The 16647-nt window shown below is 45.6% G+C and overlaps 1 protein-coding gene across 1 annotated transcript in view; it reads right to left on the bottom strand.

The window, feature by feature from the left end:
• Positions 1 to 16647, bottom strand: part of LOC111145502 (zinc finger protein 3) — a 50203-nt gene that overhangs the window by 19326 nt on the left and 14230 nt on the right.

Here is a 16647-nt window from a genome sequence, read left to right on the forward strand (position 1 = left end):
CCCCTGCTTGTGTTCGCCCTCTGTGTCTCTCTCTGTCAAATAAATAAATGAAATCTTAAAAAAAAAATTACGGTTCAAACTCATTCAGGAGTCAGCTCAGGATATCCTACTTAATCTTACTTTGTCTCTACTCTAATAAAAAGTGCACAATGTTGTAATTTAAAAATTCTTTTAAATTAACTTTGCTCCAAAAACTGTTTCAGAATCTTACAACTCTGGGGCACCTGGGTGGCTCAGTGGGTTGAAGCCTCTGCCTTCGGCTCAGGTCATGATCCCAGGGTCCTGGGATCAGGTCCCACATCAGGCTCCCTGCTCGGTGGGAAGCCTGCTTCCCCCTCTCCCACTCCCCCTGCTTGTGTTCCCTCTCTCGCTGTGTCTCTGTCAAATAAATAAATAAAATCTTAAAAAAAAAAAAAAAGAATCTTAAAATTCCTGAGATTTCAAAAGAACATCAAAAGGCCAAATGCAGCCTTTCTAAACCCAAAACTTTGAGCTTCAATACTAGAAATTTGCTAGCCAAGGCTGCATGGCTGGCTCAGTCAGTAGAGCATGCGACTCTGGATCTCAGGGTTGTGAGTTCAAGCCCCACATCAAACTTCCTACTTTACCAAAAAAAAAAAAGAAAGCTAGTCAAATGATGGGGCTAATCAGCATAACCAGGAATCATGCTAGAAGGCTGGAATTAACTAGAATATTTAAAAATAATTGAATAGGGGCGCCTGGGTGGCTCAGTGGGTTAAGCCTCTGCCTTCAGCTCAGGTCATGATCCCAGAGTCCTGGGATCGAGCCCTGCATCGGGCTCTCTGCTCAGCAGGGAGCCTGCTTCCTCCTCTCTCTGCCTGCCTCTCTGCCTACTTGTGATCTCTGTCAAATAAATAAATAAAATCTTTAAAAAATAATAATAATTGAGTATAAGTAATGATGTAATTTAAAAAAATCTGTTTGTTTCAAAGATCCCATTTATTTATTTGAGAGAGATACTGCGAGCATGTGGGAGCAGGGGGAAACAAGCAGACTCTGCACTGAGCTTGGAGCCCTACAAAGGCTGACCCCATGACCCTGACATCATAAATTGAGCCGAAACCAAGAGTCTGGTGCTTAAGTGACTGACTGAGCCACCCAGGTGCCCCAATGATGTAATTTTGAGCCTCACTTGACCCACTTTTAGGTAGGGCACATGCAAGTTTTTTTTTTTTTAATTTTTTTTTTTTAAAAGATTTTATTTATTTATTTGAGAGAGAGAGTATGAGAAGGGGGAGGGTCAGAGGGAGAAGCAGACTCCCCGCCAAGCAGGGAGCCCGATGCAGGACTCGATCCCAGGACTCCAGGACCATGACCCAAGCCGAAGGCAGCCGCTCAACCAACTGAGCCACCCAGGCGCCCACATGCAAGTTTTTAAATGTCCTTTACCTTTAGGTTTCACAGAAGGACAAGTGGAATGACAGAGATTAGACTAAAAGTAACCTGTACTCTTACAGTAACCTATTTACTTTGATGATATATATATTGCTGAGAAGAAACTGAAAAAAAAATTAAACACAGTAGATTATACAAATACAAAATGCTTAAAAGTATTTTTCTTTTCTTTTTTTTTTTTTTTTAAAGATTTTATTTATTTATTTGTCAGAGAGAATGAGCACAGGCAGAGGCAGAGGGAGAAGCAGGCTCCCTGCTGAGCAAGGAGCCCGATGTGGGACTCGATCCCAGGACGCTGGGATCCTGACCTGAGCCGAAGGCAGCTGCTTAACCAACTGAGCCACCCAGGCATCCCAAGTATTTTTCTTTTAAATATTAAATATTTTAGGGGCGCCTGGGTGGCTCAGTGGGTTAAAGTCTCCACCTTCGGCTCAGGTCATGATCTCAGGGTCCTGGGATCAAGCCCCAAATCGGGCTCTCTGCTAGGCAGGGAGTCTGCTTCCTCCTCTCTCTCTCCGCCTGCCTCTCTGCCTACTGTGATCTCTGTCAAATAAATAAATAAATAAATAATCTTAAAAAAATTAAATATTTTAATGTGTCAGTCAGTTGATACATTAGAACATCAAAAATACGTGCAGTAAATACAATTACTTCAATTTTCTTCATTTGCCAAACAAGTGAAGTCCATTCACTCAACATTCACTTGAAGACCTGATGTGGGCTTGGTGCTGGGAGTGCAGTGATGAGCAAACCAGACGCATTCCCACCCCCACGGAGCTTGCAAGTTGGTAGGGGAGATGGAAAATACATGAGTAAAGAGATATCAGAATCAGACTATAAATATCAGCATTCATTAAACACACTCTGAAAGAAACTGTGCATAAATTAGCCCTCCATGCTGTGACTGGCTTTCCTGAGCATGTTTCCAAACTATAAGCAGCACTCGTCATGTCACATAGATGTCCCATTCTGGGTATGGATAACTGACAGCAGGAAAACTCTAGCAGAAGTCTCAACAAAGAACCAAACAGATAAAAACCTATGTGGGTTTGGGAGCCTGGGTGGCTCAGTGGGTTAAGCCTCTGCCTTCAGCTCAGGTCATGGTCTCAGGGTCCTGGGATCGAGTCCCACATCGGGCTCTCTGCTCAGCGGGGAGTCGGCTTCCCTTCCTCTCTCTCTGCCTGCCTCTCTGCCTACTTGTGATCTCTGTCTGTCAAATAAATAAATAAAATCTTTAAAAAAACCCAAAAACCTATGTGGGTTTTTGTTATGTGAACCAAGTTGATAACAAGGGTAGCACCCCTAATAACAAGGAGGCACAAATGGCTTACAGAAGATGAGGAAATAAGATGACGAAACAGGAATCACAGATAATCTAAATCTAAAGCATTTAAAAACTTGAGTATGAAAAAAAATAAAAATGCAAATAAAAACCTGAGTATGCTCATGGCTCATATGCACATCGTTTTCTACAGATCTGGCTTGTATCACTTGGATATCAAGTCTCACATATGGCCCCATAATCACAGCAAAGGAAAAAGGATAAGATGCGAATAGTGATATTGCTGGGTTATAGACGACTTCAGGTTTTATTTTTTTTATATGTATTTATTTTTAAGATTTTATTTAATTGAGACACACAGAAAGAGAATGTGCTGAGAGGGGGTGAGAGCAGAGGGAGAGGAAGAAGCAGACTCCCCACTGAGCAAGGAGCCTGATGTGGGGCTCGATCCCTCAAATCCTGGGATCATGACCTGAGGCGAAGGCAGATGCTTAACCGACTGAGGCTCCCAGGAGTCCCTGACCTCAGTTTTTCAAATTCTTTTTTTATTTCCCAAATTTTCTATAATGGGTATTATTACTTCTCTGTTAGAAAATCAGAATATCATTAAAAACAAACAAAATAGGTTTTCCTATCAATGCCCAAACTTCATCCCTCCAAAAATAAAACGACCCCAAGAAAACAAAAAAGCAATGCCACACCACGCAGAAACCCCCACCACAAATGTACGTTTATAGCTTTTGTATTCAGTTTTGTATTAAGTTATTTAGTTTCAAACATTTAGTAAACACACATTAAAAACATATATTTTATATCAATTGCCAATTCTGGTAATTAAAAAAGAAATGGGATTCTAGGACTAGAACCTCAGTATGTAACCTTTTAGGAGAAATGCAATTATTATCAGCTGCTAATTATAATTAGTTCAGAATTCTAGGGATGCCAGTACTTGGGACTCGCCTCCACCATACCCCACTATGAAGCATCCTATGATATGTCAACCGAGGTCCTGATAGGGTGAACCAGAATCAGCACCACCCACTCCCTCCCACGGCCCCGCACACCCAACACACTGCTGGAGTGGCCAAGTTCAGGATAACCTGACAACAGCCAGGATAGGAGCACACCAGCTCGTTTCCTAAAATAAAGGCACTAGCACTCAAGGCTAAAATAACCTCAAAATAACAGAGGTAGCAGTGCCAGGAGCATTCGTCTGAAATGCTCAGAAGCACATCTCCCCAGTGCTGAAACGCTTTTTCGTAACCAGTTACAAAATTTCACACTCCACCCAGAGCAGGGCAAACCTACAACAGGACACTGTTCCAACAGACACTGGAATCCATTCGGGCTGCTCAGCTTCTGGGATCACGCCTGGGAAACTCAGCAAGACACGAGGAGTTCCGGAACACAGGTGGCATTAAAGAGGGAGTGACCTATCATTCCTGGGCATCTGTTCCCAGAGGGCCATACCAAACCCACAGATCACATAACTACTTCTGAAAAACATGTACACAGAGACAAATAAAGAAAAAGTTGGGGTGCTTGTCCAGTTCAGTTGGTCGAGTGTGTGACTCTTGATCTCGGGGCTGTAAGTCTGAACCCCACACTGGGTGTAGAGATTACTCGAAAACAAATCTTAAGAAAAAGTTTCCCTTAGATGCTGCCCACAATTCAAATTCGTCTTTGCAAGACCACAAATGAGCGAAGGGCCAGGTGCTTGGACCCCTTCGTCCTCACTGCATTCATTCTGCTGGGAGAGTTCATCTGGTCACATGGCTCGGATTGCCATCCCGAAGGCCAGTTTATCTCCAGCCTGGACCTCTCCTCTGAATCCTAGACACTTAAGACCAACCACTACTTGACGTCGCCACCAGCATGTGCAATGGTACCTCAAGTTTAACATGTCCCAAACTGCAGTCCCCATCATCGCCCCCAAAACTGTTCATCTCAGTTAACGGCAACTCCACCATTTTGTTTTCTTGGACCAAAAAACCTGGTTAATCCCACAGACTCCTCCTTCACATTTTACATGTAATTTGTAATCAAATCCTGTGAGCTCTACATCCCAAAGACCCAACGTTCAACCAATTCTCACTGCCTCCACACTGCCATCCCAGTCCATCACCTGTTGGCCTGTGCCCTGTAAGAGCCTCTGAAGTGTTTCTTTGGCTCTCAGTTTATTGCCAACGAGCAGCCAGAGTGATCCTATTAAAATTCAAGCCAGATCACAGCATTCTTCTGCTCATGCTTTCCAAGGTGGTGTCTCAAGAGGGAAAGGCAAGGTCATCACAGAGGCCGACAAGGCTTTAAAGGTCTCAGCACTGTTGTCTCTAATTTCATCTACCTCTCCCACCCCAACCACACTATGACCCGAACGTGTGCGGAATCTTCCCACCTCAAAGCATTTGCTGTTCCCTCTGCCTAATGCTTCCTCCAGATTACAAATGGCTGATGTGTACTCCTATGTTCTCGCTGAGCCATCCCTGGTTACCCTCTTTTGAACCACACGCATCCCTCCCTCACCCCAGAACTCCTTATTCTCCTAATTGACACTTTCCCTCCACATCACTTATCTCTAGACCTAACGCGGAGCTCAAACCCACAACCCCCAGATCGGGAGTCCCGTGCTCTTCTGAATGAGCAAGCCCGGTGCTCCTACCCTTTAAAAAAACAAAAACAAAAAACAGAAACCATGTTTCCTTCTTGAATATCAACTTCTGAGGGCAGGGACTTTCATCTGTTTTCTTTTTCTGCATTTCCAAATACCTACAATATGCCCAGTATTTACAGGTACTGAGTTATCTGTGGAAAAAATGAATGTCATATATGGATCTCTGGGGCTACTCACGGCGTAAAAACTGTAAAATCGGGCTTTAAAAAAATATCACAGGGTGCCTGGACGGCTCAATTGGTTAAGCCTCTGCCTTCTGCTCAGGTCATGATCCCAGGGTCCTGGGATCGAGCCCCGCATTGGGCTCCTTGCTCAGTGGGGAGTCTCCCCCTCTCCCCAACTCATGCTCCCTCTCTCTCAAATAATAAAATCTTTAAAAAAATTTTTCAGTACAAATTTAAGCTAAAAAAATACAGAAGCAGCATAAAGTCATGCTTAGTTTACTACCGATGCAGGTGGATACAGGATTGGGTAAGGGTGTGCACAGGAGTTAGTATACAGACATTTATTTCCTAGCTCTGTCTGGGAAGCAATGACATCCCACAATCAGCACCCCCAGAGCCCAAGTCTTGGTTTCTAAGTATCATTCTCCAATAAAAACTACTAGAAAATGGAGAAATGGTTGATTCCAGGTTGGGGAGCATATAAAATGAGCCTGGAGAATCCTGTGGTGACAAAAAGTTCAATGATTACAGCTGAGCAACAAAATAATACAGTACTGGGTTATAATCCAGAAGCGGAAATAATTATCTGTCCATACTACATAAGGGGGGGGGGCTGAAGGAAGGTGGGAATGAATAAACAGAGGAAAAGAGACAACTCTCCCATTCAGAACTTATTTACATAGATATTCCTCTGTCTAGAAGGTAGACTGCACTTAGGGACTTCCTTCCACAAGGAGAGTATGGAAAGGGGCTGAAGGCAAGCACTCACTGGGAAGGGAACAGGCTCACCAAGGTCAACATTACCGGTGGTTATGTTGATGATAACCGTGACAAAGGCACTTTACCTCTATGGCCTTCCTCCTCCACACCCACCCTGAGGGACATGCTATAGGATATCTGACCTATACTTCTCCAAACCATCAAGGTCATCAAAAACAAGGAAAGCCTGAGAAACTGTCACGGATCAGGGGGCACTAAGTGGACTTGAAAACAAATATACTGCGGTACCCTAGATAGGATCCTGGAACGGAAAAAGGATATTAGGGAAAAACTAGTGAAATTCCAAGAAATTGTGCAGCTTAGTTAATAGTAATGTATGTTGGTTCCTTGGTTGTGACAAATGTAGACAGTAACGTAAGCAGTTAACAGTAACTGGAGAAGAGGGGAATGGGAGTTCTGTACTATCTTTGAGCTTTTCTAGAAATCTCAACTATTCTAAAATAAAACATTTACAGGGTGCCTGACTGGTTTAGTCAGCAGTGCATGTGACTCTTGATTTCAGGGTTGTGAGTTTGAGCCCCACACTGGGTATAGGTATCACTTAAAAAAAAAAAAAATCTTTGGGGGCACCTGGGTGACTCAGTCAGTTAAGCGGCCAATTCTTGATCTTGGCTCAGGTCATGATCTCAGGGTTGTGTCATCGAACCCCACATCGGGTTCTGCACTCAGCGGTGAGTCTGCTTGAGATTCTCTCCTTCTCGCTCCACCCCTCCCGCTGTGCGTGTGTGTGCTCCCTCTCTCAAATAAATAAATCTTTAAAAATAAAATAAAATCTTAAAAAAAACAATAAAATAGAATAAAATATTTAAATTTTAAAAATATGGGGAAGTGGGGGGAAAGCAGCTTTCATAAATGTTATTCTATTATGGAGTGATAGTAAAGAAAAGTATGTTAGCTGTTAACTTCAATACTTACGATGTTGAAGCAGACCATTGTTAGAGTTCATTAGATAGTTTTAAAAAGTTATGAAGCGTTTTTCTTTTACAATTATTTTTTTTTAAAGGTGCTTGCTTGGGGCGCCTGGGTGTCTCAGTGGGTTGAGCCTCTGCCTTTGGCTCAGGTCATGATCTCAGGGTCTGGGATCAAGCCCCGCCTTGGGCTCTCTGCTCAGAAGGGAGCCTACTTCCCACTCTCTCTGCTTGCCTCTCTGCCTACTTGTGATTTTTTTAAAAGACTTTATTTATTTATTTGACAGAGAGAGAGATCACAATTAGGCAGAGAGGCAGGGAGAGAGAGGGGGGGAACCAGGCTCCCCACCCAGCAGAGAGCCTGATGAGGGGCTCAACCCCAGGACCCTGAGATCACGACCTGAGCCGAAGACAAAGGCTTAACCCACTGAGCCACGCAGGCGCCCTTGAAAATAAAGTTTCTAACAGATCTATTGTAAACATTACACAATGTTTACTTTTACTTTTATCAAACACTTTAACTAGTTGACAACGTTATGACAATCTTATGCTTCTTTGAAATCACACAAGTCATTTTCCAGTTTGGCAACTCCAACTCCAAAGCTCAAAGGCTACCATTAGAGGTTTACAGATTTATTTTTTATTAAAAAAAAGAAAGAAAGAAAGAAAAAAGACTGGGGAGGTGAGGACACCTGGCTGGCTCAGTCAGAAAAGCATGTGACTCTTGATCTCGGGGTTGTGAGTTTGAGCCCCACATTTGGCATAGCGCTTACCAAAAAAAAAAAAAAAAAAAAAAAATTCAACAGGAGAAAATCAAATTCAGCTTTGTATGTACAGGGACCCACACGGACATGAAATTCCGAAGGCAGTCAGGCAACATGGAGGCTTAAATAACAACCTGAGCTGAGGAGAGGGGTCTGAGGATACTAAGATGAGGAAAATCATTAGGAGGAAGGTGAGAGATGTTTGGAAAACAAAGGGTGCCCTATCATGCAGGTTTTTTAGGTAAAGAAGAATCTCTTTTAATAGCTCTCTTTCTGGTATAGCCGGGCACTTGAGGAGAAAGGTGAAGAGCCTTTCCTGGATCTGCTGGGTTTCAATTGCTTTTAACTCAAAATACCACTCATGCTAAAGTGCCCCATCTTGCGGCATGCCGCCTGCTCTTGGCTCCTAAGTTCCCTCCTCTGAAAAATCGAAGTTTCACACTCTGTTAAGTCTAGTACCAGCAGAGGTTTAGCATACAAATCTGCATATAACAGCCAGCTGTTTACAACCATTTTATTAATTTCTCTGTTTGGCACACAAAAGTCACAGCCCGGCCTCTGCCTCCTCACACCGTCTCATCAGTGCTCAATTTTCAGGGCAGATTTCTATTTGTCTTTCAAATCTCAGCTTAATAATAAATACACAAAAAGATATTTAACCTTAGTTATAATAAAAGACATGAACATTAAAGCTTCAACAAAATGCTTCCATCTATCAGACTGGCAATGATTTTTAAAAAAATGCAATAATGCTCAGTCTCGATTCCCTCCCCCCGCCCCGCAGCAAGCCAGTTATTTCACATTTGGTCATGTTGAGTGTGCCTAAAGGTTCACTCAGGGATGCCCTCCAGGCCTTGGCTTCTGAATTTTTCCTTTTTTTTTCTTTCCTTTATGGATTGACTGTAAGCTCCAAGCCCAGTGTGGGGCTTGAACTCACGACCTTGAGATCAAGAGTCACATGTTCTACCAACAGTCAGCCAGGCTCCCAGGCTTCTGAAGTCTTCTTAACAAAGTGTTTATAAAATCAAAAGCATGTGGATAGAAAACAAGAAGCTTCATTACTAAATCACACTGTCTTCAACCACAGTGAACTATTTTTTTTTTTTTTAAGATTTCATTCATTTATTTGAGAGAGAGAGATGGATAGCGATAGAAATTGTGAGAGAGCACAAGCGGGTAGGAGAGGGAGAAGCAGGCTCCCAGTGAGCAGGGAGTCCAATGTGGGGCTGGATCCCAAGACCCCAGGATCATGACCCAAGCCGAAGGCAGATGCTTAACCAGGTGTCCCACAGTGAACTACTTTCTTTAGGCTACCGAGAATGTTTAGCACAAGCAACTCGGAAGTTCACAGTCTACCATAACCAGAAGAGAATCGTTCCTGTTCCCACGGTCTTGTGGGTTTCTTCCCTTCTTTTATGACAATTTCCCAAAATGTATACTCTAATAAAAGTGTCCCAAATCCATTATGAAACAAGATGAGGCATAAATTAAAATTATCACAGATTCTAACAACTGAGTGGTACTTACCAACTAATTCTAGAATGCCTTTAACACATACCTTGTGTACCTGAAAACTCGTAGGCAGGCAAATTTGGTAACTGAGGCACAGAATTCTACTGTGCAGTACCTACTTCCTTCACAGCAGCCTTCCAATCCCTGAAAATAACTGCTTTTTGGCTCTCAACTCCCTTCTGCACAGTTCTTTCAACTGTTCCTTACATAACATAGGTTTCCAAGAACCTCACCCACCAGATCACCCTGGTTTCGCCCAACTATTTATAAACGATAAAGTAAAAACGCATTTCCAAATTCGAGCAGATGCCTGTTGTGTGTAGGCTTTCTCATCTGAACAAAGCCCAACGGTACTATTCCCCCTCTTGGATGAGTCACGACCCGGGACTTCTAAAGAGGCTCGGTTTCCCACAGCAGGTCCCCAAGCCCCTCAGGCGTGTTCTCATCGATTAGTCCTGAGTTCGGATTTCCTATTGAGAGCCAGGGAAAAAAGAGAAGGCAACTTGGGTCCGACGGACAGACGGTTCGGCTCAGGCAGAGCACAGAAAAACAGCTCTGGAACGAGAATGAGGCAGTTTCTTTGTGAAACCCCCGGGGCGGGGAGAAAAAGGCTTTCCCGGGAGCAGGCAACTCCACTACCTGGGGCTGGGCAGGAGCACGGGGCTCCTCCCTGAAGACCTCCCGGGACCGGCCTGCGGGGGTTCTCCAGAGGCCACAGCTGCTCAACCTACTCCTCCCTCCCCGAACCCTTCCGGCCAAGGCTCCCTCTCTCGCCCGCCACGCGAACCAGGAACCGACAGACTCACCGGATTTGAAACCGCTCGAAGCGCTCGGACACCTCGACGCACCCCGCGGCCGGCGCAGCCGGAAGTGCGTCAGAGCCCCGCCCCCGCGGGAGTCTAACGGGGCCATAGCGGTCCCTCTAGGACCTGGGAAAGTAGTCTTTTCGTCTCGGTGTCTCGGGTTAGTCGGGGGTCGAGGCGGTTTAGGGACAGGAGGTGTCGCTCCACTACGGAAACAAGGACCTAGTTCCACCCACCCACCCCCTTTTAACCAAGGAAGTGCCAACCAGGGGAAGGCTTTGGCAGTTCTCCCACCGGATCCCCGACGTCCCCGTCCAGGGAGAGTGTTCCCTCCTGGACTTAAGAGCCCGGTTCACCCGTGACCCGGGCCCGTCACTTGATCCACATTTATGGACACGGAGCCCCACGTTTGGCTCACGAAGCCAGAGACTGAGTGATCACTGTCAGACTTGAGTCACGGTGGCATCAATCGGAACAGAATTCTGGGCCGAAATCTCAGAGGCTTCTGCCTTCTAAGGTGCTCCTGATGCTGGGGGGCTTGTGAAAGAAGTCTCTGCCTACCGCTTTCTCCTGCTGCTTCTGCTCGGTTGCAGGGTCCAGACTAGATTCCCTGTTTATTTCTGCACCACCCCCTCCAGCCCCCACTGAGTTTGATTTTGGCCTGATCACTCAAAAGGCGCACATGCGGAAGGACAGCAGCATGCCTACACGTGAAATTCCCTGCCTAAATGCACCCTAACTTTATAGAAACATGGTATTATTTCTCCCTCTTTTGGTGGGGGGGGTCGTTACTTTTTTTTTTTCTTTTTTTAAGATTTTATTTAACAGAGAGAGATCACAAGTAGGCAGAGAGGCAGGCAGAGATAGAGGAGGAAGCAGGCTCTCTGCCGAGCAGAGAGCCCAATGCGGGGCTGGATCCCAGGACCCTGAAATCATGATCTGAGCCAAAGGCGGAGGCTTTAACCCACTGAGCCACCCCGGTGCCCCCCCCCCCCCCTTTTTTCCAAAGACGTATAGAGGATGACAGCGAGCCTCCATGTACCAACTAGCCAGTTTCAGCAGTCATCTCATGGTCAGTCTTGTTTCATTCATTCATTCCCCCATGCATGGTTAGACATCTAAGATGGGTGGATTCTGGCTGCCACCTGTGAAGAGGCACCCAAAAACTAATGGTGGCCCAGAAATGGGCAAATTGGAGGGTGTGAGGTCTGAACACCATACCATTCCACTGGAGAGAATCTGGAGAATTTTTCCTTTCTTTAGGTAGGAAAAGAGGAGGGGAGAATGAGGAACAAAGTAGTCCTAGTTTCCAAATATGTAAAGAGTTGTCATTTCCAAAAGAAATGTGTTTTATAGGACCCCGGAATTCAGAACTAAGACCAGTGAATGGAAATGCTAGAAAAGTTCAATATAAGGAAGAAGTTCCTAATGGAGCTACTCAAAGTGGCCACCTCCTGTATCATCTGGTGCTGTCTTGGAGTGGTGGGAGAGCCCTGAGGATGGGAGGACAGGAATACTGCAGAGGGCATTTTTGCACTAGATGACCTTTAACATCTTCATACAGCTTTGCCCCATACTCCTATTGGTTTCTCCTTGACTTCCAGTCATTTCACAGCACTCCTTCATTGGTCGTGTTCCCTCCATATATGTCCTTAGAGCACTTACTATGGGCAAGGTACTGCTAAGACTTGGTTTCACTTCCTTATTGCTACATTAAAAAACTCAAAACTTAGTGACTTAACACAGCAATCATCATTTCTCATACAAGCTGACAAATCTGTGGATTGGCTGGGTTCTCCTGCTTCCTGTGGTGTCAACTAAGCAGCTGGGATGGCTGGCAGTTGATGTTGGCCCACAGATTGGAAGCTCAGCCGGGATGTCGGCCTGGGGGTTCAGCGTTCCTGTGTGAGTGTCTCCCCATGGCTCCCTGGGCTTCCTCATGATGTGACTGGTGTCCTGAGGAGGTCAAGGTAGGACTTGCCGATGGTTAGGGCTCAGCCTTGGAAATCACACAACATCACTTCCACCATATTAGATTGTTAGGCCACTGGGCCAGATTCAAGGGGAAGAAAAGAAAGACTCTATTTCTTGGTCACATTGCGAAAGGCTATGGGGGATGGGAGATAATGTAGTGACCATCTTTGGAAACAATCTACACACATGTATCCTCACAATATCAATCCTATGAAATATTACAGTCCCGAGAATACTTCCCCTGTAAAATATTAAAATCTGTTTTACATGCCAGGAAACTGTAAACACCAGCACAGAAAAGTAAGTACCTTGACTAGGGTCATACAAAGTGATCTGTGGGAAAAACAAGATTCAAACCTGGCTCTTTCTCCAAAGCCTATGCTTTTAGGCACTCTGCTGTCTCTGAATTAGACTGGAGGAAGAGATGGTTGAAGGGAACAGAATCACTTGAGTGAGTTGCATGTGTGCTAATGCCTTGATAGTGCTCTATCCAGCCTCTTAGTCAAAATGATCTTTGCCTAGCCATAAAACCAGTGAACTGTGATGTTGAGGCTTGAAAGAAATCTTTCCATTTCCAGCCTTGTTGCTCTTTCTAAAGCAAAGGAGGGGCGCCTGGGTGGCTCAGACTGTTGAGTGTCCGACTCTTGATTTTGGCCCAGGTCATGATCTCAGGGTCATGAGATCGAGCCCCGCATTGGGCTCTGCATTCAGCTGGGAGTCGGCTTGAGATTCTCTCCTTTTCCCTCTGCCCCTCCCCCTGCTTGTGCGCTTGCTCACACTCTCTCTCTCTCATATAAAAAAGTTAATTTTAGAAAATCTTCAAAAAAAAAAGATTTTAAAGATTTTATTTATTTATTTGACAGACAGAGATCACAAGTAGGCAGAGAGGCAGGCAGAGAGAGAGGAAGGGAAGCCGACTCCCCGCTGAGCTGCAAAGATATTCATTCAGCTAAAGAAAATGAAAGGAGGGATGCCTGTCTGGCTGCCTCCGTTGGAAGAGCATGCAATGCTTGATCTCGGGGTTGTGAGTTCGAGCCTCATGTTGGGTGCAGAGAGTAGTTAAAAAAAGTTAAGTATTAAGAAAGAAAAAAAAAGAAAAGAAAATTAAAGGAAAAGAGAATACAAGCAGAGTGATGTAGTTAGACGACCCGTAGCTTATAGCTAGAGCCCTGTGGCTAGTGAGCCTTGGGAAATTTAGATCTGCAACTTGATTACCTGTAAGACGAGCAAAACACTACCTCCTCTGACCACTTTAAGAAATCCCTACACCCAGTGTGGGGCTCAAACTCACAACCCTGAGGTCAGGAGTTGCATACGCTACCAACTGTGCCAGCCAGGTGCTGCACCTTCTTTGACAACTTTAAAGCATTTGGATCACAGGAAAGTGAACCAGCTGTGTAACTGACTACCCCGACAGTAAGAGATTTGTAATCTTCAACATTCTTATATTGTTTCTGATCTCCTCTCTAGTTTAATGTTACCCCCTTCCCCCCTCCCCCTCTTCCCCAGGGATAGAGATGTGGCTCCATCTGTCGCAGATCCTTGTTTTTAGTTCTGCCCTCTCTGGTGAGAGCCCCATGCCTTTTCCTTATTAAAGAGAGGTTAGGGACACCTGGGTGGCTTGGTTGGTTAAGCCTCTCTCTCTTTTTAAAGATTTTATTTATTTATTTATTTGACAGAAAGAGCGAAAGAGGGAACACAAGCAGGGGGAGTGGGAGAGGGAGAAGCAGGCTTCCGCTGAGCAGGGAGCCCGAATGCGGGGTTCAATCCCAGGACCCTGGGATCATGACCCGATCTGAAAGCAGACCCTTAACAACTGAGCCACCCAGGTGCCCCAAGCCTCTCTAACTCTTGACTTCTGATCACATCCTGATCTCAGGGTCATGAGATGGAGTCCCACCTCTAAGCCCCTAGACCTGGTCGTGCTCAGAGGGGAGTCTGCTTGACATTCTCTCTCCCATTCCCTCTGCCCCTCTCTCCACTTGTACCTGTGCTCGCTGTCTCCAAAAAAATAAATCTTAAAAATAAAAAGATAAAAAAAAATAAGAGAGGGTAAAGTTTCCTGCCAAGACTTTTACAAGAGCAAGTTGCAAGCTGTTCCCCTAGTTTCTGGAAGAACCCGGAAAAATTTGCATTCTCTTAGAATACAAGGAGATCACAAGGGACATCTGGCCCAGCCCTCCTTCATGCAAAATCCCTTCCTGTGCGGCCCCCTGACGTCCCCCCAGCCCAAAGCCTGGATTGATGCAGCTCTGGCTGGTTCTGCACCAGGTTCTTTCTTCTGCCTGTGCCTTCCACAAAGGCTGCTCCCGCTTGTGCAACTCCCTGCACCATCCCAGGGGCCACCATTCACCTTACCAGGGAGTGATCAGTGAACTGTATGGTTATCACAACTTGCCAACAGAAGGCAGTCAAGTAAGTGTCCTGGGCAAGGGGTGCCTTTTTCTCATTTGTCCAAGTCCTGGGAGCCACGAGAGCTGCCTCGATTACCTGCCCTACTCGTTGCCGTACCGCTTTCCTCTTCTTATTCCTCGCGCATGGCCTGACAATATTGTTTGTTGAAAAGGACTTTTGTTCCTATGTCTTGGACTCATGCAGAGCAAACCGAGTCCCTCTTGCATCCCTCTTCAGATATTTGGGGGCAGAGACCAAGTTCCCAGTGAGTTTTCTCCTCACCAGGGAAATCCTTTGTTGGACATACAAGGTGGTTTGCTTTCCTTATCCTGCACTTGGACCATTTCTCTTTTTTAAAATGTGGAATCCAGAAGCAAGTTTCGGGCACACAATAAAGATAATGCATGGGTAAATAAATATCGAGAAGCTTGAGAGGCCCCTGGAGGAAGTACGGACAGGTAATATTTTTGGCACACTTATGTCAGGCACGGTTGTCCATGCTTTACATAATGGCTCATTTAATGCTTATAGTAACTCTACGCCCATTTTGCAGATGAGGTAACTAAGACACAGTGAGTACGTGGTGGGTAAAGGATTCGATCGTCCACTTGATGCCTGTGGACTGTTAACCACTGTGCTATGGGGCTCCATAAACGTAGCTGTGGGATCACGCAATTGACTTATGAAGGACGGAGAATTGAGCTCATAAAGGAGAACAAGGGACACTGAAGCAGTGGAAAGAATCCAATTGTTGCCAGAGTCACACGCTCGAAGATCCGGCTCTGGGCGTGCCTGCCTGCCTCCGTGGAGCCTGCGACTCTTGATCTCAGTTTGTGAATTCAAGCCCCGCGTTGGGTGTAGAGATTACTTAAAAATAAATAAACTTACAGAAAATACAGTAAAATCCAGCTCTGCTATTTATCTGGCAAGCTGCTTCACATCCTGGGCTCATTTCTGCACTTGTAAAACGAAGCAATCATCTTTGCAAAACTGTGTGGGTTAGAGAAAATTCATGGTTATCATTTGTGAGTGAAGGAGAGAGAGGGGCTGAAGGACTAAGCCACTGACAAGAGTTTCAAGGAAATGGCCAAACGTTCTAGAAAAGGGAGAATGGAGATGAGAGAAAATGCTGTCAAGAACACCCGTGATTTACTGTGATGTGGTTTAAATGGTTGGGGAAAAGCTGAATTCTCAGAGCTTTAAGAGGGAGCTAGGCATGGGTGCCTGGGTGGCTCAGTGGGTTAAGCCTCTGCCTTCAGCTCAGGTCATGATCTCAGGGTTCTGGGATTGAGTCCCCAGTCAGGCTCTCTGCTCAGCAGGGAGCCTGCTTCCCCCTCTCTCTGCCTGCCTCTCAGCCTCCTTGTGATCTCTGTCATATAAATAAATAAAGTCTTAAAAAAAAAAAAAAAGAGGGAGATAGGCAGTGGAGAGAAGTGGTCATGGTCCATTTGGGAGAGGAATTTGGTCGTCAAGAGGAAAGGACAGTCAGACAAAAGACTGTCTTGCTCCTTAAGGCTACAGGTGTCTCAGGGTGAGGAGGGGCATGGAGGCACCAGAGAGCAAGGCCAGGGGCTCCAGGGAGCAGGAAGGACCAGCCAGTGAAGCTTGTCCTAGGGGCTTCGGGCCCTCGGGGAGGAACATAGAGGGTCATCTGCGGAGAGTCACGTGAAGCCATGATCAACATGGGGCTTTGGTGAGCGGGAGACATCTGCACCGGGAACCCGCGTCTGCACGTTTCCCTCGGGCAGCTGTGACAAAGGTCCAGGCATAGAGGCAGGGGTGGCAGCCACCAGGTTTGGCTTGCACAGAGATTGTGGGTCTGCACAGAGTGGAAAGTTGAGGAGGGAAGCTCCTGGAAGGAACCCTAGTCCTTGACTTTTGTGTCCTGAGGGCTGCAGTAAAGGCACTATGCTCTCCTTGCCCAAGGCTTATTTTTTTTTTTTTTTTTTTTTTTAAATCGGTTCCTGGAGGAGTCCAGC

Source organism: Enhydra lutris, unplaced genomic scaffold (genome assembly GCF_002288905.1).
Source record: "Enhydra lutris kenyoni isolate GAN:26980312 unplaced genomic scaffold, ASM228890v2 scaffoldscaffold13, whole genome shotgun sequence".
In the NCBI taxonomy this organism is placed as follows: domain Eukaryota; kingdom Metazoa; phylum Chordata; class Mammalia; order Carnivora; family Mustelidae; genus Enhydra; species Enhydra lutris.